Consider the following 22926-nt stretch of genomic DNA (forward strand, 5'->3'; position numbering starts at 1 on the left):
GTGCATACATGCACAGAACACATGTATACATTTTGTTTACTATGTGCATATTTATATGTAAAATAAAATTATGTATTTATAAGATTTATTTATATATAAACTTGTATTTATACATAAATATATTTCATATTACAATATAGTGATACAGATATATGAAATATTAGAACTGTGAGAACTTTAAAGATTAGCTAGTTTAACCTCCTTGTTAGAGATAGACCTGAAGCCTACACCCTTAGTTCAGATTTGATGTTGGGGCAAAATAAGGCACTTATAAGTCATTGAAGAGTTAACAAAAAGTTTTCTTAGCTCTAGTAGCAAGAAGCAGAAGCAGTTAAGCTTCTATAGATGTTGGGAAGCCCTCCTTTTCTCTATCTGTCATGGTCTTCTGGGCATGTACCAAAAGTCAGAAGGTTCCCCATATATGTGGGGTCTTTTATGTCTCTGGGGGCCAGGAAGCCTGCCAACACAACCAGAAATCTCTAGGAAACTATATCAAGGAAAGTACAGCTTGAGCCTTGCCTCACCCCAAAGCCTTGTCAGGACCCAATAAAGTCCTGTCTTTGTTATTTTTTCTTAAGAAATGTTGGTTGGGGTGTGGGGAAAGGAGGTCACAAACCCTGGGAGATACTACTCCTATGTGTCGCCCAGGCAATATTCATAGCACTGAGGGCGACTATGACTATGCCAGCATAGTTCATAATCATAAAGTATAACAGACTCTCCATATAGAAGGCAGAAGAAAAATATTTATTTAGACACCAGAAAGCCAGATTTCCAAACCAGAAAGTCAAATCAGTCATAGTGACCAAGAAGTCAATACACATTAGCACTGCATAGGACAAAGGCATTTCCAAGGCTCCTCCCCTGCTGGGTCCTTCCCATAAACAAACAAACATTCTTGAGCCTAGCTATCTGCCTCCTCTCTCTCCCTCATTTCTGACTGCTCTCAATAATTTCCTCTCAGTTTGGCTCCACCTTTCCTGTTCCACCCATTCATCAAACTCCTCCCACAACATGTGACTTAGGCTTCCATGTGATTTAAGCAAGTCACATGGGCCTATTAATGAATGGGAAAGATCTTCCCATTTAAATTACCATTACATTTGGTCACAAGATCTTTCGTATTCATTACATAGGTTGGTAGTACAACTGGTATCAACAGAATTGTAACAGGGATAACAGAAAATTAGCATATAAAACAATATCTTAGGCAACTGGGGTCATCAGAACTTTAGAATAATATGACAGTAATCACACAAAATAAGCGCATCAAACAATACCTTAAGGTTGGGCTTGAGCACAAGCACACCTTCATCTCCCTCAAATGAATGGGGCCTAAAATCTTGGGGTAAGGAGCAAAGTCTCTTCTTCTGTAGCTACTTCTTGCTGAAATTGGCTGTAGAACTGTCCTTGCCCCAAGAGGTCCCATTCAAGAGGTCAGTTCTTTAGCTAGCATCTGGAGCTTGGTTGATGCCAGGTCCAGGGGTGGCACATCACAGTTGTGGACAAGGGGTGACATCTGGCTTAAGCAGTCAGGCATCTGCAGGTAGAGGGTACTAAGCCTGCAGAAAACAAATCTAGCAAACAAGTTTAACAGACAAAAAACCAAAAATAAACAAGAAGATGGTAACCAGAAGCAGGAAGGATATAGGGCCAGCCATTCTTCTGGAGTCCATGAACCCACTATCATAGCCTCCTTCATGGTAGAAGAGATGAGTTAAGGGTATAATCTGGTAATCATCTTCTCCTGAATAAACAACAATTATAGTATTATCTTTCTGTTAATAAAATCTAGCCTCTCCTACTTACCCCTGCCAATTTTTCCCTGGTCTTATTGGTATTTCTTACAAACACCTTTCCAAATCTCCTGTAGCCTAACTTCCCAGTTTTCACAAGGTCCAGTACTTTTAGCCTGTTCCCTTGCTAGGGAGGAATATGGTAAATCCTCCCATCCTGGGATATTCATTTCTTCTTCTAAATTCTTTCTGCCTCCAAATAGAGATTTTATACTCTGCAGTCTTCTTTGTGATGCCAAATGTATCACCCAGGCAATATTCACAGCACCAAGGACCTGTGGATATGCCAGTGTAGTCAATACACATTAGCACTGCAGGAGACAAAGGCATTCCCAAACCTCTCCCCCACTGGGTCCTTCCCACAAACAAACAAACAAACACTCATGAGCCTAGGTGTCTGTTCCACCCTTCCTATTCTATCTATTCAGCAAGTTCCTCCCACTACATGTGACTTAGGCTTCCATGTGACTTAAACAGGTCATATGGGCCTATTAATGAATAAGAAAGATCTTCCCATTTAAATTACTGTTATATCCTATCATACTCCTTTTAGAGGATGAGACCAGATTTGTGATTTTAGTATAGGAAACATCAGGTAAAAAGACTCCCTCTGTCAATGCAAATTGGCACCTTTTCTTCAACTTTTCATCTCTATGAAATATACCTGAGACTTACAGTGATCTTCTCATGGTCACACAATAGGTGTGTTATGGGACAGAGATTTAAACCCAATTTCCTTATTTCAGTTCTAGAATGCTCTCTTTTTAAAAGAAATTTTTTTTAGTCAGCAAAAATCCATTTTCTCTCTCTGTACTCCCACCTCCACCAGAATGAAGGAAAAACAAAACCTTTGTTACAACCATGTATAGTTAAGTAAAACAGACTTCTGCACTGGTAATGTCATATATATGTATGCTAGGTGGCACAGTGGGTACAGTGCTGGGCCTAGAGTCAGGAAAACTCATCTTTCTGAGTTCAAATCCAGACTCAGATGCTTGCTAGCTATGTGAACTTGGACAAGTCACTTCACCCTATTTGTCTGTTTCCTCATCTGCAAAATGAACTGGAGAAGAAAATGGCAAACCACTCCAGTATCTTTGCCAAAGAAACACCAAATGGGGTCATAAAGAGTCAGTCATGACTGAAAAATGACTAAACAATCATGCACATACATGCATATATACACACTCACAAACATACATGTCCATATATATCTCAGTCTAGCGCTCTGGGTCCTTTACCTTCAGGAGGGTGGTAGCAGATTTCATCATTAGTCTTCTGGAATTGTGGTTGGTCATTACATCTAGCACTCTTTCTACCACATTACAGCCATCTCTTAATCCTGTTTCTAGATCATTTTTTGACCACTGCCGATAAATGTGCTTACTGTGTTTCTTTGCGTGCATGGGGTTCTGTTCACTGCTGGGCCTTCATGTGTACCCTCCTCTCTTGCTTATGTGAACCCTCCTCCCAAACTCTGCTTGAGATTTTTCTATGAAATTGTTTCTAGCCCCCCTCCCCCCCACTGAGTTCCAGTCACTGCTCTAGCATCAAGACCATTTATTTTGTCCATAGTCACCCTAGATTGTCCAGGCTGGTCTTACCAGTCTTGAGGATCATTAGGATGCCTCAGGAGCCATGCTTTACTCCCAAGCTGTTTGAGGCAGCACCCTTACTCCCCCCAGACAGTTTTCTTGTTTGGAGAACAGAGTTGTGGTCCCAAGGTAGCTGAACTAATTATCTAGCTTTCAGTTTTCCACTCCAGAATCCAGAATTTGACTGACAATTAAAAATTGGTAGGAATTGCCTTGATTTACAACTAGGTTTAAATATCTATCTAACTCTATACACACACACACACACACACACACATGTGCATGTGTGCTTGTGGGTCTGTGTGCATGTATATTTTTTTTATCTATGTTTATACTAAATATACTTTACCACCAACTCTACTTACTCAGACCCTCAGTCACTAAGCACTCAGCGTTGTCTCCACCAATCTGGAGTTATCTCTCTTGCAGGGGCAACAGCACACAAAATGTCTTAGACTAAAGAGAAAGCTGAATTTCATATATCTATATTCATCTTCTGTTAGTCCTATCTCTTTCATTAGATCAAGCCGCCCTGGTGACAGAGACTGAATCTTTTATTTCTTGGCTCTCTTCCCCCTGCACTTACCACAGTACTTCATACATGATGGGACATCAATAAATGTTAACTGACCCTGGGCCCTCTGTCTCAAAGTGCAATTAGTATTACATCCAAGATCATTTCTGAACATCTCAAAGCATTCTTTCTAAAGATTTGAGATAATACAAAATATTTGTTCTACTTTGAAGACATTGTAAAAATGCCAAGCTAACTTGATGTTTGCCCCTTCACTGCTTAATGCTGGAGTCAATGCAGAAATCTATATAAAAGAGTATGTGTCTGCAAGGAACTATTATTAAGAGAAAAAAAATCAATGAGATTTTTAGAACAGGAAGCTGCTCCTTGAATTATGTTGAAAAACTGTTAGATAATTGCATTAAGTTCTTTAAATAAGTCTCTAGGGATGGCCTCAAGGATCACCAGTCTGTATTTTTATCATATTAATTCTATCAGGGATTTAAAATTGCAGAAATGGTTTTAAGGAGAATGACATTGTATGAAAAGTGGTGAGGGATCTGCCATTTGATATATGGGGGATTTTTTCCTCGTAGGGGCAATAAAAGGTTGTCAGGATCATTGATAACTGACTAGAAGAGGGCAGTAAGTAGGCAGGCGTTGTTGAGGGGCAATGGATAGATTGCCAAGCCTAGAGTCAAGAAGACTCATTTTCCTGATTTCAAATCAGATCTCACACATTTACTAGCTGTGTGACTCTGAACAAGGCACTTAATCCTGTTTGCCTCAGTTTCCTCATCTGTAGAATGAGCTGGAGAAGGACATGGCAAACCACTCCACTATCTTTGCCCAAAAACCCCCAGATCCCAAATGGGGTCACAAAGAGTCAATCACCACTGAACAAAAACACTTATTAAACACCTACTGTGCTAAGCTCTTTACATATCTCATTTGATCCTGACCGCAAGCCTGGGAGTTGGGTGCTATTATTATCTCCATTTTACAGCTGAGGAATCTGCGTCAAATAGAGGTTAAGTGACTTGTCCAAGGTCACATAGCTAATGATTGTCTGAAGCTGGATTTGAACTTAGGATCATATATTTAGATGGAAGTTATATTGGAGGTCCTCTAATCTAAACCTCTCATTTTACAGCTGAGGAAACTGAGAGGTTAAAGATAAATCAGATAATGTTAGTAATTGACTTTTTTGTTTTGAAGCCAATGTGGTTAAGTGACTTGCCCAGGGTCACACAGCTAGTAAGAGCCTAAGGCTGGATTTGAACTTACGTCCTTCTTACTCTAGAGCCAGTGTTCTGTCTATCACAACACTTGGTTGCTCTGGGAGTTGACATTTTCAAAGCACTTTAAGATTGCAAAACACTCTCCTCAAAGCACTCTGTAGAGTAGAGATCCTATAAATGATGATCACCATTTCCCCAATGAGAAGACCAAATCACAGAGAGATGAAGTGGATCACAGTATGACAGGTAAGTCTCAGAGCAGGGACACAAACTCAGGTCCTTTGGCTCTGGCGTCTGGCAGAAAGATGGTAGGCGCTTGATAAATGTATTTTTTATTAATTCATGACTACTGCTTTTTGTTCTACGTTGACCTGGGCAGAAAATGGGAAGAATAAATTGGAATAAATCAGAAAGATGAAGGTTACGGGGAAGATGAGATAATGATGGTTACCTAGAAGAATAAGAAAAAAAAAATCTAGACTTTGATGTAAGGAAAAGCTTCCTAGCAATTAGGCTATCAAAAAGTGGAAGGGGCTGCCTCAGGAGGTGACAAGTTCTCCCTTAGACCAATAAAGTCTTTGAACAAAAAGCTGAATGACCACTTCTTGGGGATGAGATATTCTTGTTCAAGTATAGTTTAGGTCAGTTGTTCTCTGAGGCCCCTTACGTTTTAAAAAATTATTTGATATCTTGTTTTGTTTTGTTTTTTTCACAGCATTCTTACTATGACTAAAACTCATTTCATGTATCTTTTCTCCCGAACTCTCCTATCTTCCTAACTTCGCTATTACTATCAAGGGTACCACTAACCTCCCAGTCAAATGGACTCACAACCAAGGTGTCAGTTTACTCTCTCTCACTTCCCTCTCCCCAAAATCCAATTAGTTGCCAAATCTTGTCATTTCTACTTTCTAAAACATTCCTAGAATAGGCCGTCTTCTTTCCTGCGACTCTGTCACTGCTTTAGTTCATGCCTTGACTATTATAATAGCTTTCTGGTTGGTCTCCTTGTCACAAGTACATTCCCAGTTGAATCCATCTTCCAATAAATTGTAAAACGAGCTTTCTAAAGCACAGGTCTAAGCATGCTTAACACCCAATTCTCTCCTCTCCCCCATCCAATAAGCTTCAGTTGTTACCTGTTATCTCTGGGATTAAATATAAAATCCTCTGTCTGGTTTCTAAAACACTTCATAACCTGACCCCTTCCTACCTTTCCGGTCTTTTCTTACACCTTACTCTTCCCTACATACTCTGCAATCCAGTGACACACACCTCCCTGGTGTTCATTGCAGCTATACTCTCCATCCTCTAATCTAGGCATTTTCATTAGCTGTCCCCCATGTTGGGAACTGCTGGGATTAGAAGCTCAATTCCGTGTGGGCGGTCTCGGGCGGGTAAAGGTGGGAACTTCTAAATCTTAGAGTTCTCACGAGGCCCCCCAGGAAACGACTGGGAATCGAGGTGAACCGAGCTATCTCGTGTATTTCCACCTCTTCCCGTGAGAAACGTGATGGGAGAGAGCTCTCCCCGCCCTCGAGATTGTCCCGGATTGGAGCACACCTGTTGTTACCTAACAGGCTCGGTATTGACGTGCAAACTACTCGACGGGAGAGCTTAAGTAGGGTCAGGAAAGCCTGAAAGTTCTCTTGGGCAGAGGGGCCACGTGTGAGGACACAAGGCTCCGCTTTTCCTCTCTCCTCTCTCCCCTCCCCCTCTCTCCCCACTTACACTTCTACTTCCAATCTCTTATTGTAAGATCTTTGCCTCCTTGGGAGATTCTTTGCTCCCTCCTAAGGAAGAATTCCCCTGCACTTGTAACCAGAACCCTGAATAAAGCTCAACCCTTGTTCGACTCTGGAACATCCTTTCTCTCATACGAGCATCCGGCTTGGCCAGCCGAAGACCTCAGGAGGTGAGGTAAGAAGACTCGGGTAGCCCACAGGCCTCTAGGCCTGGCAGGGAACTCTCCCTCCTCATTCATTCCCACTTTCCGCCTTCCCTGGCTTTCTTCAAGTTGCAGCTAAAGCCCAACCTTTTTTTTTTTTTTAATTTTTTCCTTTTCAAATTTTTTCCCCTTCAGATTTATTTATTTATTTTCAATTTTCAACAGTCACTTCCATTAGTTTAAAATTTTTTCCCTCTCCCTCCCTAAGAAGGCATGCAATCTTATATGTAAAGCTCAACTTTCTACAAGGTCTTCCTGCAAGGTAATTCCTTACTACAGAGGAAGAATATTGACTTCAAAGGTAGTCACAAATATCCAAACATCTCCCAACTCATGGGAGGTACAATCCTCCTCTCCCCTTGTACTACCTAAGTCTCCAGGGAGGGGGAGGTTCCTAGTTTAGCTTGGTTCCCACAGAGCATGATCCCAGTTCCAAGTCCTAATCCCCTCAAGGCTTGAGTCCCAGGCAGCCTGGGTTTCTCAGGGCTGACACTCTGAGATGGCTGGCTGTTGCACCGTCCTGCAGGAACTCCTGGTTCCAAGGTCACAAGACTCGAACTCCAGCGAACCCATGGGGGTCCGCTCTGGAGTCTGAAACTGAAGACAAAGGACACAGAACAGAAACAAACACCCCCAAGTCCATTTCTTCAAGCTGGGGTAAAATCGAGGTAAGTAGCGAAGCAGAGTTCCCCAGAGGAAATCATCCATTCTTTACGTGCATACATCTATATTTGAAACAGAGGAAGTGCAGGGAGATCATCCAATTTACATTTATATGACTTCATGAGAAAAAGCAGACCAAGAGGACTGAAAAAGAGAGTGATGACCTTAGTCCTACCAGTTTTAAAGATACAGGCAGCAGCCACCCAAAGGAGGCCTTCCCACCCACATGTGCAAGGACTTATCGGGCTCCAAGCTAGGCAAACTGAACAAGCTCGAGGTACTCAATGTAATTTGTATTTACTCAGTTCAGTGTGATTTAATTAGTATCAATGATTAGTAGGATGGAATTACGTTTTAGTTAGCTGTTAGAATAAGAGTTCTATGTGTGTAAGAATTAATTAACCCACTAGGGATTGAGGATTATATTATGATATTATTTCCATTTGATTTATAGGGTGAATTTATATTTTCTTGGTTATAAATTTATACTTTGTTAGACTGATATTAACTTGTGCTTGACACACAAATTGGCTGTACTACCCACTACTCCTCTGAGAACAATGCTCAACAAACCTGTTTCCTTATGTTTCTTTGTTCTTTTGTGCCTCGTATTCATGACTACTCGTGGAAAGTCCCAGAATCATGGTGATGAAACATGGACTAAACACTGGTGTTTGATGAACATCTCCTTTAGCCCATCATGAGATTCCACCCACTTCTGGAACTGACCATTCATAAAATGTGCTGCTTCGTTCTATTTTTAGTGATCTGTCAATGTCCGTAAAAGCAATGGAGTCCAAGTAGAGAGATTCTTGTCCCAGAGGAAAGTCATGGATCCAAGTGCTTAGGGATCACTGGTCTCTCTAATAAATTGATACCTGCTTGGATCTCCGACTCACGTAACTTTTGTTGCCATTTGGAATTTGAGAGCCTACAAAACCGGATTACATTTGTGCATAGTTGTTTCTATGTTATCTCCCCCATTAGAAAGCAAGTTCCTTGTTTTTGCCTTTCTATCTCCCATGCTTAGCACTTTCCCAGGTTCATAGTAATTGTTTTTTGTTGATTTGAAATGATCAGAATTTCTTACATTATCCCTCTCTCTTCTTTCTCTCAGAGAATCAACTCATAAAACAAATAATATTTTTTAAGAAAAAGAGGAAGAAAAAAATTCAACAAAACTGAGCGGTATATTACCTGTATCTCCCATTACCCTCCTGGAAAGGAGTGGGATGAGGTATCTTCTCTAAGATCCCTTCTAACGCTGAGATTTTGTGATTCTGGGAGTTGAAAGCAGTTTGAGCTTTGGTTTTTGATGAAGCTCTGCATGTTATTCAAAGCTGATTTTGGCTTCCCCACAATCTGGGTCTGAATAGCAAATCAACCTTCTTCGCAAGCAACTCAGTCTTTGAACCAGGGCCTCTAGAAAATGATCAAGGGTTTTGGTTTTCTATAACCCAAAAAGAGAAAATCATCCATTCTTTATGTGCATACATTTTTATTGGAAGCAGAGGAAGTGCAGGGAGATCATCAAATTTACATTTATATGACTTTATGAGAAAAGGCAGACCAAGAGGACACAGTCCTATTCACTGACTTGTCTTTGCACAAGGCAACTTTAACTCAATGAAACAACCACTCTGTCATCCTAAACAATGAGGGGAAAGATTTATAAATAAGCAGAATGTTATGGCATTTTCCTGGACCATAATAGCTGGAATACTTTGCATGCATATTCATAAAACTTTAGGGAAGAAAGCAAATATAGGTTCTGGCTCAGTATTGCTTTTTTTTTTTTTTTTTTAAGAGAAAGACTTCATTTGGGTTTTGAAATCTTATTATCAGGGTGACAGGTGTTCTGACTTCTGGTTTTAGGTTAATTTGAAAGCACAGGGAAGAGCTCAGACAGTTCAAGAGACAACAATCATTGACCTCATGGTATAGTAGCATCACTATCCCAGCCTTTTGGCACATGCTATGTCTTGAGTGTCAACAGATTTCAGTGCCCCATCTCTGCAGAAGCACAAACACAGACACATTGGGAAAGAAACCTAGGTAACCAGATTCCTCAGAACTGCATTGCTTTGCCCCATAGAGACAAATGTCTCTGAGTTTTTTATACTTTCTCCCTCCTCCTCCTGTCTGTATCTCTTTGTGTCTCTTCCTCCTATCTACATCTTTCTTTGTGTGTCTCTGTCTCTCTCTCTGTCTCTGTGTCTCTATCTTTCTGTATCTCTGTCTGTATGTCTCTCTCTCCAACATAATCACCTCTATAAGAAAGAAGGCCAGTTTAGAAACACCAATGCAGGAGCTTAAAATTACTTTGCTTTTTACAGGCTAACTATAGACCGCCTTGGAGGAAGATAGAGGCTGGTGCTCTTGTCAGTTATGGGTAATAGCTGCTGGCTCATAGTTCCACCAATCAATGGCCCTGACTTCCTGATAGTGGTCACAATTTGTAAATATCAGAATTGATTCCTACTTGGCTTTGGGATGGGAAAGTGGAGGGGATTGTGGGAAAGTGCAAGATTAAGAACCCCTATTAAGACCAGAAATGAATTAAGTAAATTTTTAAGGCCACATTATTAGTATTTTCCAGTTAAAATCCCATTTTTCATATATGGTAGATATGTGGTCTGTGCCCAAGGTTTCTGTTTTTGTTTTGAGGCAGTTGGGGTTAAGTGACTTCCTGGGGCCACATAACTAGTAAGTGACTTAAGTTTGGATTTAAACTCCGGTCTTCCTGATTCCAGGGCCAGTGCTCTATCCACAACATCACCTAGCTGTTGCATGCCTAAGGGTTTCATGTTTTATGCTTTTATTGGGGATACTAACATTACCCTTTCTAAATTCCAGTATTACCCTGATGGCTCATGGTCAGTGCATCATCAAACATCATCATACTCTCTGCTACGTTGTATAAAACCAGTTGTGGTTATTTTTTTCAGTGTTCCAGCTCTTAGCAGAGTCTGGATGTAGTACGTACTTAATAAATGATTGTTGACTTCACTTATTTCTATATAGGAAGGCTCCTAGCTGCTGGGTGTACCTCCTCTGAAGGATTCATGGAAAGGCCTTAACAAAAGTTGCCCAGGATGAGGGGGCATAGATCTGCCTCAATATATCAATGCAGAGTGTGCCAAAATTAGAGTGCAGTTTGAGTTTTAATCAACTTAAGCTGCAATAAGACTTTTTGGACGGCCTTAAACTACACTAAAACTTTTGGGACACCCTGTAGCAATGAGATCAACGATCCATTGAGAACTAGCATAATACACTAGAAAGAACACTGGACTTAGGAGCTGGAGGATCTCTGTCATTTACTCCCTCTGTGATCCTGAGTTTGTCACTTAACCTTTGATCTTTGGTTCTTCATCTGCAGAATGAGGGGGCTAGCCTTTGAGATTCTTTCTAGCCTTTAGTCTAGGATCCCAAGTATCAAAGTAAACTTATGTCTATGAAAAAAAACCCCAGAATATTTGAAATTGGGACCATCTCAGAAAATCTAGTCTGTATGTAAGGTGTTTGTCCCTTTAGGAAAGTGGTTCTAAAAGTGTGGTCTCAGGGATCCCTGGGGGTCCCGAGACACTCTCAGGGACTTCATGAGGGAAAAAATATTTTCATAATAATACTAAGACTTTTAAATTTTTAATATGGTAAATATCAATAGACAAAAGCTGGAGGGTTCCTCAATCATTTTCAAGAGTTTACAGGGACTCAAAAAGTTTGAGAACCACTTTTATTTTAAGGTTCCCCACCCCTGGAGACCTTCTGGGATGATAGGATTGCTCACGAAGCCAAATCATTCATCAGATTATTTGGTGAGCATAAAGTTAAAGAAAAGAGAAGGAAAAATAAAAAAGAAATATGTTTTTCCTTTTCTGTTTTTTCCTTCACAACCTAACAGATATGGAAATGTTTTACATGATTGCACATATATAACATATCAAATTGCTTAATGTCTTGGAGGGGAGGAAGAAAATTTGAAACTCCAATTTTATTTAAAAAAACTTGAAAATTGTCTTTACGTGTAATTGGAAAAAAATACTATTTAAGAGAAGAAAAAAATCAAAGTAGGTAGTCATGAGGACAGTTCAAAGCTCTCCAGTAAAGTTTGTAGTAGATGGTCCCTGCTAATAATGAGATTCCGAAGGCCAGAAGTTTAAAAAAAAAGCCTCATGACACATTTGTAAGTTTAATCTGCATTATTACCATTTTCTCCATCATTTTAATCAACGAAAGACAATTGACACAAAAAGAAATCAAGCCTTGATTTGCAGCTTTTGCTGATTTCTGAGGTATAAAGACTCACAATGAAAATTCAAAAATCAGTTCCGGGGAGCTAGCCTGAGCCGGCTGGAGCGTCCCCTTGATTTTAAAGAATCTCTTTATGTTGATCAAAGCTGCTTCTTACTTGTCTACATTTCCAGGCTTGAATACAAAACCAAGGACCTGGCCTGAGATTTGGGAAGCCTGAGGTCTCGCCCTGGTGCTGTCACAGACTCAGTTTCTTTACCTGTAAAATCAGAGGATTGGAATAGATGCTATCCAGCATCTCTTTTAGCTCAAATTTCTTTGACCTATGATAGTGTCTTAAGCACAAGGTCCTCCTTTCTCCTTGTCTGTAACAAACAGTCACTGATGGATTCCTACCCTTTACTTCTCATTTTCTTTTTACCCTCTGGATTCCATGTTTGCTTCATACTTTCTGATTTAGTAAGCATTGAGAGGCCACTGTAATTGGTCTTTTGGTTTATGGGAGAAAGCCAAATGGCCATCCTTTTATCCTTGGCCACAGGTTACAACTATAACTGTGAGGGAATTGCTGGTGGTCTGAGATGCCTCCACTATCTTTTCTTCTCTGCTTCACTCCTGTTTCCCGTCTCTTTTCTCTAATGACCCCATTTCCAGGTAAAGAGGCTCACTTGTTGTTGTGTTTGTCCTTTGTTGCCATCAGAGAAATGATGACATGACTTGCACTTGACTTTGTTTTGAGTGAGGGAGGGCTGTGCAGGTCACCAGCCTCATTTCTCCTCCAGAGCCATCTGAATCCAGCGACCAGATATTCATCAGGATGACAGGAGATGACTCAGGAGGCGCACTGGGAGACTTGGCCCTTTAGGCCAAGGCCTATTTGGTACTCACTTAGGATGAGGTAAAGTCATTCAGTGAATAGGCCTGTTTAAGAAGTAGTCTGGGGATGGCCCCTTTAATGAGGCAAAGAAAAATAACTAAATCAGGCTGGGAGGGAAGCAGCAACAGTTACTATTGATAATCACTCTTAAGCCAGGAGGGCCCAGAAAACAGCCCCTAAGAGGAGTTTAGACAGGGATCTAGTGTGGTAATCTATGGGCTACAGGCTAAAGAGCCAGCCATGTTGCTTCAATAATCTGTTAGCTTTGGTGGAACAAGCCTTGCTGTTAAAATAAACTCTTCAACTGATATTTTTGTTCTAAGCACCTAAATTGTACACTTCATTGAATGCTAGACTTTGAGTTAAGAAGATCTGAGTTCAAATCCTGTTTCAGACACTTACTAGCTATGTGATCCTGGGCAAGTCATTTAACTTCCGAATGCCTCAGTTTCTTCAGTGGGGATAATAATAGCACTTAACTCACGGGGTTATTTCAAGGCTCAAAAGAAATAACTTGTAAAGTGCTTTGCATACCTTAAAGAGCTATTGAAATGCTAGCTATTATTACTACTACTATTGCTTTCTTTGGCTTTGATCTTTTTGCCTTTCTGGCCATTGAGTGATAAACTACAGCCAGGCTGAGCAGGCCTTTCCCCAGGCAAAGGGAAGAGGAAAGCAAATCTGATCATTTGTAGTAAGTACATACTTACTGCAGCAAAATAGAAGCCAGACATGACATTTCCACAGCTGCATCAACCGCACCAAAGATTTTTAGATAGAGGCCAGGCAGTGGAAGAGAGAGCCACAGGGAAATAGACATAGAACTAAGAGCTGTTCAGAACCAGAATGAGAAGAGGACATGTGCACAGCATCTCTGAAAATTTCCAGAGTAATTTCTTTACAACAACCTTGTTCTGCATGTAGTGCAAGAATTATTATACCCATTTTCCAGATAAGGAATCTTAGGCTCAGAAAAGTTAAGTGACTTGCCCATGGTCACTCAACTAGAAAGTGGAGAAACCCTGGCTCATTCTCAGGTATTCTAACTCCAAAAGTTCAGGTTTCTTTTTCCCAAAAAGAACACTCTCTATCCCTTTGTCTGGGTTATTGGAGAAAGCATGAAATAATGCCAGGTCCAGCAGAGATTTCTAGAGAGGTCCAGGCCCAGAGCCTTTGAATTAGAAGGAACCTCTAGTCATCTTGTTCAGTCTGAGTTCCTGAATGAGTCCACTCTTAACCATGTGCAGCAAATGGTCATCTAGCTTCTGCTGAAAGATCCCAATTGAGGGGAAACAATAATTTCTTGAAGCAATAATCCTACTTTTGGATGAGATGATATTAGGAGCTAAGCCAGCTCCTCAACTCTTCTTCCCTGAGGATTAGAGGCCTCATCCTATCTCCTAGATTCCAAGCAATGCCAGCTATAAATGTTGTCATATTTCTACCCTCCCTCTACATCTCATAAAGGGACAAGTCAGTTTTGAATAAATAAGGTTGATTAATTGATGAACAGAATACCCACCTTCTCAGTCCCATCAGCATGACAACTTGGGGGTCACTTTCCTGGTTGAGGCTGAATGAGGGATAAGTTCTTTTGCTTCCTCTCCCCTATTCCAAATGCTTGAAGATAACGGGGACTTAGCTGATAATTCACAGACAATGCTACCAAGGTTGGTTGAATAAGAAGGCTCCTAATCTTGGGAAGAAATTACCTTGTTTAAATCTCACATTTAAGTCTATTTAGGCATTCAGGCCTCTCAAGGTTCTGTTCTGATCATTAAAGATGCTCTCTTTCACCAGGAAAGAAGATACTGTTCTCATTTCTGTCTCCTCCCTGTTTATTCTAAGGTTAGTTCTTTTTTTAAATAGTATTTTATTTTTTTCTAATTACATGTCAAGACAGTTTTTAGCATCCATTTTTACAAGATTCTGAGTTCCAAATTTTTCTCCCTCCCTCCCCTCACTTCTTCCTAAAATGGTAGGCACTTGGATATAAGTTATACATGTGCTATCATGTAAAACATATTTCCATATTAGTCACAGTTATGAAAGAAGAAACAGATCAAAAGGGAAAAAAACCCAGAAAGAAGAATAAAGTAAGTGAAAAGCGTCGGCTTCGATCTGCATTCAGACTTTATCAGTTCTTTATCTGGACGTGGATAGCTTTTCCATTGTGGGTCCTTTGTACTTGTCTTGGATCGTTGTGTTACTGAAAAGAAGGGAGACATTCATAGTTAATCATTGCACAGTGTTGCTGATACTGTGCAACTGTTTTCCTGGTTCTTCTCATTTCCCTTTGCATCAGTTTGGACAAGTCTTTCCAGGTTTTTCTGAAATCTGCCTGTTCATCATTTCTTATCAAACAATAGAATTCCATCACATTCGTATATCATAGCTTGTTTGGTGATCCCCCAATTGATGGGAATCCCCTCAGTTTTCAATATTTTGCCACCATGAAAAGAGCTGCTATAAATATATATGCACATATAGGTCTTTTCCTCTTTTTTATGATGTCTTTGGGATACAGATCTAGTAGTGGTATTGCTAGACCAAAGGGTATGAACAGTTTGGTTCCCTTTGGGCATAGTTCCAAGTTGCTTTCTAGAATGGTTGGATCAGTTCACAACTCCACCAACAGAGCATTAGTGTCCCAATCTTCCCACATCCTCTCCAATGTTTATCATGGTCATTTTTTGTCTTGTTAGCCAACCTGATACTGGGCCATTTCTAATCATCCTGATGAATATTTGGTCACTGGATCCAGATGGCTCAGGAGGAGAAAGTAAGGCTGGTGACCTTGCATAGCCCTCCCTTACTCAAAACAAAGTCAAGTGCAAGTCATGTCATCATTTCTCTGATGTCATGGTTTTCTTAGAAAATGAAGGACAAACACGACCTGGGAGTAGACCAAACTGCTTGAATGGGGACCCAGCTAGTTGGGCAACTCAGCTCATCCTCTTCCTTCTGTCTGCCTCTCGCCTTCCTTCTCCTCTCCAAAGGAAGGTAAATTTGGACAGCCAGAGGCTGCCTAGTTAACTTGGGATTTACTGGCTAGATGTCTTCCTTCCTTCCTTCTTTCTTTCTTTCCTTCTTTCTTCCTGTCTTTCCTAAAACCTTAAACCCAATGCACACTGAAGCTTATTGATTGGACAACAATAGATCTCTGTCCAAGTTCCACTTAATGGCTGTCCTCTAGACTCTCCTGGCTTAGAGTGATTTGCAACAGTAACTGTTCCTCTTTCCCTTCCAGCTTGATTTAGTTATTTTTTTCTTTTGTTCATCAAAAGGGGCCATTACCTGACTACTTCTTAAAGAGGCCTATTCACTGAATGGGCATTACCTCCCTCTAAGTGAGCACCTGAAAAGGCCTTAGCCTAAAAAGGCCAAGGTCTCCCATTGCATCCTGGGTAGTCTCCAGTCATCCTGATGAATATCTGGTCACTGGATCCAGATGGCTCAGGAGGAGAAAGTGAGGCTAGTGACTTGTCATAGCCCTCCCTCACTCAAAATAAAGTCAAGTGCAAATCATGAACACAAGCCAATCTGATAGGTGTGAGGTGGTGCCTCAGATTGTTTTAATTTGAATTTCTCTAATCAAAAGTGATTTAGACCTTTTCTTCATATGACTATAGATATCTTTAATTTCTTCATCTGAAAACTGCCTATTCATATCCTTTGATCATTGGGGATCTAAGATTCTTTCTTTTTAAATTTGTGGTTGTTTAGTCATTTTCAGTCATGTTCAACACTTCATGACTCCATTTGGGGTTTTCTTGGCAAAGATACTGGAGTGGTTTGCCATTTTCTTCTCCAGCTCATTTTTGTACCCGAATAAAACTGAGGCAACTGAGGTTAAATGATTTGCCCAGGGTCATACTGCTAGTAAGTATCTGAAGCTGAATTTGAATTCAGGTCTTCCTGATTCTAGGCCTAGGGCTTTATCCACTACACTACCTAACTGCCTAACTAATTTTAAAATATTTAAATTATGATTTATCTTTTATTTTTACATCACCTTCACATCTGCATATATCCCTTTTTCTTTCTTTCCCTAGAGAGCTATCCCTTGTAATAGAGTGCAAAAAGATGAAACAAGTTGAGTAAAACAAAGCAACACATCAACTGAGTCTGACAATCCACGCAAAACTCATAGTTCTCTCCTTCTGCAAAGAAAGGCAGACCATCACTATAAGAATATAAGTTTCCTGAAAGCAGGCATTGTTTCAGTGCCTGGTACATTGTAAGAACTCAAGAAGTACTGTTGATTGAATGATTCCCATCTTCCCCCCTTTAAAATGGTCTGATATTGCCAAGAGATGAACTTTAACTGTGAGAAGTGGCCCTCCCTGAGATAGGCCTAGTTTTGTCTATGCCCAATAAACTGTTTGGGCACATGTACTGATTCTAACCATCCACTTTCCCCTGTACTTCCCTGGGTACACCCAGGCCTTTCAGGGTTCTTCATGGAAGGCTATCTAGATTATGGGTGGTACCAACCCTTCATACTCCTTGGTCTGGAGAGGTCATGTCAGAGGAGCCCTTTGGATGGGAACAGGGTTGGGAGTGTGGACGTCCTCTGTGGAATGGATAAAGGGCTGGGCTGTAGTCAGGGAGATATGAGTTCATAATTGGCTTCATATACTTACTAGCGGTATGACTTTAGGCAAGTCACAACTTCTGTTTGCTTCAGTGTGCTCCTACGTAAAATGGGATAATAATACTTTCCTCCTAGGGTTGTTGTGAGGAACACATGAAGTCATATTTGTAAAGTGCTTAGCCCATAGCAAGCGTTATTTATGTGTGTGTATATACACACGTATGTTAGATAGTGTTCTTATCATTAATGATAGAAAACAAGAAACAACAAGCTCTTGTACGCTTCTCCACGCTTTGCTCTCCTTCCCAGGAGACTACTATCATCCCTAACAGAGCTTTGTGATGCACACAGCCTGTTGCTCTGCCTGGATATTTTGTTATCTTTGTAGATTTCTCAAGAATTACAGTTATTGATTAACATAAACTGTAATGGAACTCGAGAGCTGTAGCCTTGCAGTTTCTTTGTCCCTTCCCAGAAATGGAAGATTCCCTTCTATCCAAGGGAGCATTGTTTCTAGAAAGCAGCTTTCATTATAGAGGTTCCCTACTCCTTAGCATTTTTTTGTCTATCTTGCTTATAAAATTGGTTGCAAAACTTCTCCTGGGAGAAGAGAATGTTGAGAAATCTGTGCTACTTGGTTACAGCCACACCTAGGAATTACCCGTCTGCTTTTTCCATCTTAAATGGAGACTAGCCGTTGAAGATCGGATGTATTCTGAAATGCTTTCTTTTCAAAAGACTTTCTTCTTGTAAATCAACTCATACAATATTGTGTTGTAGCAATGGGGCAGAGGAAAGAATTCCTCATAGACCAAAGACATTTCAACCGATCCGGCCACTAGAGGACAGCATGTGTCCTGAGACACAAGCCGGTCTTAAATGGAAATCAGCAACATTCAATTACTGGATGCCTAATGGATCTCTCAGAAAACCATACTTCCCCTAGTTTTCACTGCAGAATTGTGTATCAGATTTGAGTCAGGCAGGAAAATAGGTATAACTTAAATGCCATATGGAAGGAAAAAAAAAACCCAGGAGCTTCTTCCTCACAAGACCTACAACAGCAGCTGCTGTAGCAACAACACAACACAACACAACACAACAACTAACCACAACAAAGACACCAGCCATGGCTGAAAGTAACATCATCGTTTTGGGTAGAGAAGGGAAGGACCTGTGATTTCTTTGATCTAGGTAACTTCCAGCAAGGAGCCTCCTACAACAAATGAGACCAGCCCAGAGGACCCTGAGAGGTTAAGAAATTTACCAAGGAGTTAGAGAGGGTCTGGAGCCTTGGTCTGGTTGACTCTTCTGCCCATTCGCTAAGCCGTGCTGCCTTTCAAATTAAAACAGCAACTGAGGCTTATACAGTACTTTAAAGTTTATGAAGTACCTTACATACATTCCCACAACACCAGGTAGCAGTGTTGGGTTTTCATTCACCGAATTATACAAATGTGTGAACTCAAGGATGGAAACGTTCAAGAACTTGCTCAGGCTCTCATAACTTGAATCCGGCAGTAGAATTTGAACCCAGGCCCTCATGCCTACCATCATGCCTTTAGGTAGTACCTACCTTGCTGTCTTTTCACCCTACTTTACCTGGAGGGCTGATTAGCTTAGGTTAACCCAGCCAGGGCTGGAGGATGACCATGTATTCATTTTCTAATCAAATTTTTAAAAAGAATGCTTTATTGATTGAAGGCATCTGGACAAATATCATTCAGCAAAATAAAATGTAGGAAAACAATTCTACTACTTTCTACAGGTTGATGCTGGTGGGGATTCAGAGCCATCATTTACTTACAGATACTTTAAAAAATAAAACCCATTAGCCCTTAAGCTCTGCCCAACTCCCCCTCTGACTAGCTTGATTTTCTTTCTTTCTTTCTTTTTTTTTTTTTTACCAAAGGGGCCATCCCTTGAGCAACTACTTAAAGAAGCCTGCTCATTGAATTGGGTGTATCTCACTCAAAGTGAGAATGTGATAAGACCTTAGCCTGAAAGGGCCAGGGTCTCCCATTGCATCCTGGGACATCTCCAGTCATCCTGATGAATGTCAGGCCACTAGACCCAGATGGCTCAGGAGGAGAAGGTGAGGCTGGTGCCCTTGCACAGCCCTCCCTTACTGAAATCAAAGTCAGCTGCCAGTCATGTCATCTTCTTGATGTCATGCTCCTCTTTGAGAACGAAGGACAAACACAAGTTTGGGCCCCCCAGGGTTCTGCTACCACTCCTCTCCCAGTTCTGAGAGTAACCTGAGGAGTTGAGGGGATTTGTCTTTCTCCCAAGCCCCCATGCAGTGTGTGCTCCCTTCCCCAATATCATTGCTAGTTAATATCATCCATTCAGTTATTACTATCCTAATTTTTTTTGACCAGTTGGTATCTCTTCACTGTCAATGAACAATAGCTTTGACTAAGGAATTTTCCAAAGAAGACGTAATAAAAACCTAACCAGAATCCTAGTCTCCTCCATGACCATGGTCTCCGGGGAGGGACGACCTACACAGTGGGGACAACCAACCAAGGTCACTTTTTTTTTTGAGGTAATAGGAATGAAGTGACTTGCCTAGAGTCACATAGCTAGTATGTATCTGAGGTTTGATTTGAACTCAGACTCACCTGACTCCAGGGCTGGTACTCTGTTCACGATGCCGCCTAACTGCATCCCACCAAGTTCACTCTTGCTTGAAAAACTTGATGTCATAGTTGTTAGGTTGGTTCACTATGGATCTGGGTTGAGAAAGTCACCCATCAGGGCTATTTCCTCACTGGAGCTCGACTACTGTGGCTACTGTCAGAATCTTGTTCTGAATTCCAGTTGCTGGACCTCCAATGGATCTTCTGACTTTTTTAAAGCTCAGGGTTATAACTTGGTTGTCAGACAGTCAATAGACATTAAGTAAGTGCCTGCTATGTGCCAGGTATTGGGGATGCAAGTTTGAAAAAAAATCCCAGCCCTGAAGGAGTTTATAATCGAATGGGAAAGACAGCACACAGAAGGAAAGTGTGGAAGGAGAAAGGGAAAGGAAGGTATTTGGTGTGGGGGCTTGATGCAGAAATTCAAAGGGGGGCAGCTGGCTGGGAAGTGAAGATATGGCTCCTTAAATGGGGATTTGGGGAGGAGTTTTGTGATCTACTTGTCTAATTAGAGGGATGCCAGGAGCAGAGGGCACTGAGAAGGCATGCATACCAAAGCTACTGAGAGCCATCTCTAATAGTCATGCACTCAAGATCTGGAAAGAATTTATACAACAGGGACAAAAGAGTCACAGTCACCATGCATTAATGGCCACATGGCAGCCTGGGTGGGGAGATAAGGTAGCTGCAGCAGTGCCACCTAGAGGCCTGTAGGGTTTCTTACTCCTCACTAGACAGTTGCCTTGGGACAAGGACAGAAGCCAACTCACCAAATCTGGTAGGTGCCAGGCTATTGTACATTCTTCAAAGACTGGCCCCTCATTGTGTAGTCCCCATTACACACACACATCATCATCTTCATCATCATCATCATCATGATAGCTAACAATAAACATATACTATTTTCCAAAAATTACCTACTTTTATCTTTATACCAACTTGGGAGATAGGTGTTACTATTATCCCCTTTTTAATGTGAAGAAACTAAGACAGAGGTTAAGCCCCAGGGACACATAGTTAGTAAGTGTCTGAGGCTGGATTTGAACTCAGGTCTTCCTGACTCCAGGTCTACATTCTGTCTACTTGCTTGAAATGATTTCTACCTACTCTTCCCATTTTCTACTGAAGAAAGAAGTCCCGAAGATCAAACATACCTTCAGTAGGTCAAGAAAAAGTTGATTTATAAAGGCAACTCTAGTTAGACTACCTTTCTTCTTTTTGTAATTCCCACCAGAGCAGGTGGTATGTTTTAGTAAAGTATCAGACCCTTTAAATGTCTAAACCAAATGCTTAGTTTTGGGGAGGGTTTTTTGAGGCAAGTGGGTCACACAGCTAGTAAGTGTCTGAAAACCCATTTGAACTGAAGTCATCCTGACTCCAGGGTTGGTGCTCTATCCACTGAGCACCTCCTAGGTGCAAATGCTTGTTGACCAGTTGATTTATTGTGTGGCTGTAGAAACTTTGGAATTACTGGGCTTTTTTTTTCTTCAAGTGGTAGCCTTGGATGAAAGTTTATATTCATTGATTAAATTCTTCATTGCTTCCTAATGGATATTTAACAATGAGACATGCTTTTAAGGAAACAGCATTGCATTAGCACTATGGTACTGAAAGCTAGGAATCTTCCTCCTCCTCCGGATGTCAAACACAAACTGTAGCATTAACTGAACATCAATCAAACTGCTAGCTACAGTCACCTTACCATGAAGCTGGCCAGTTGTAAGCTTTGTCATAAGGGTTTACCTACCACCTTCTCTTTCTAGCTGCCTGCAGTGTGCTCAAGAAAGGCTAATCCAGCTACTGCTAACCTGTGGAACTGGGAAAGTAGACCAATTACAAAATGAAATCTGAGTGCTTGGCACGTGGTGCACTTCTTGGAATTATTTATGCCCTGATCCACCATAGGCAACATTGGCAAAGTGGAAGGACTGGTTCTAAAGTCAGAAAGACCTGGGTGAGAGGTCTGTCTGCCTGAAATCCATACTAGCTAGATGGCTGTAAGCAAATTATTGAACTTAGTGCCCCTAGGTTAAATTCTAAGACTAAAAATTACAAAACTCATTATAGTTGCTAATCCAGAGCCCTACACCGATGAAATCAGAGGCATTCATATCTCTTCCTCCCCGTCCTCATCTCCCACCTTCCTTTCCACAGCTCTCGCTATTAATTAGGAATAGTGGAGATCTGACCGCATGTTAGCTCCAGCTGAAGGGATGGGTGTGACCTTACACTGCACCTGGAAGCTGTGCTCAGACCCCCTCCCCCTCTTAGAATATATAAGCTCCCTGAGGCCAAGGATTGTCATTGCGTTTGTCTTCCCAGGCTTAGAATGATGCTGGACACATGGTGAGAGCTGAATAAATGCTTTTTCATTCATTCATTCCTTCATTCCTTCGTTTTTTCAGGTTAAGGCAGTGTCTACAGTTAAAATACAAATATCCTTGAGAGGGGCGATGCTGTATGGTTTTAATTATTATGAACACAATTTTGCTCAGTTTATTGGTGCCTTTTCGAATGGCCAATTTAGCTCAGAACCAGACTCTTTGGAAGAAGATGAACCAGACAATTTGCTGAGGGAGAGTAAGTAGGCCCAGGACACTGGGCACAATCTGGGAGCCTTTTTGGCAGCCTCTGAAACCCATGTCTTTTTCCCTTTAACTCTGTCCAAGTTAAGTGTCTACCATCTGATTTTGCGCCATTGACTTTTTACCCTGATGTTTATCATCCCTGTTGAATTTCACCTTGATGGTTTTGGCCCAGAATTCCAGTAAATAATTCACTGTGCCTGGTTAAAGA

This window comes from Notamacropus eugenii, chromosome 4, assembly GCF_028372415.1.
Source record: "Notamacropus eugenii isolate mMacEug1 chromosome 4, mMacEug1.pri_v2, whole genome shotgun sequence".
NCBI lineage: Eukaryota > Metazoa > Chordata > Mammalia > Diprotodontia > Macropodidae > Notamacropus > Notamacropus eugenii.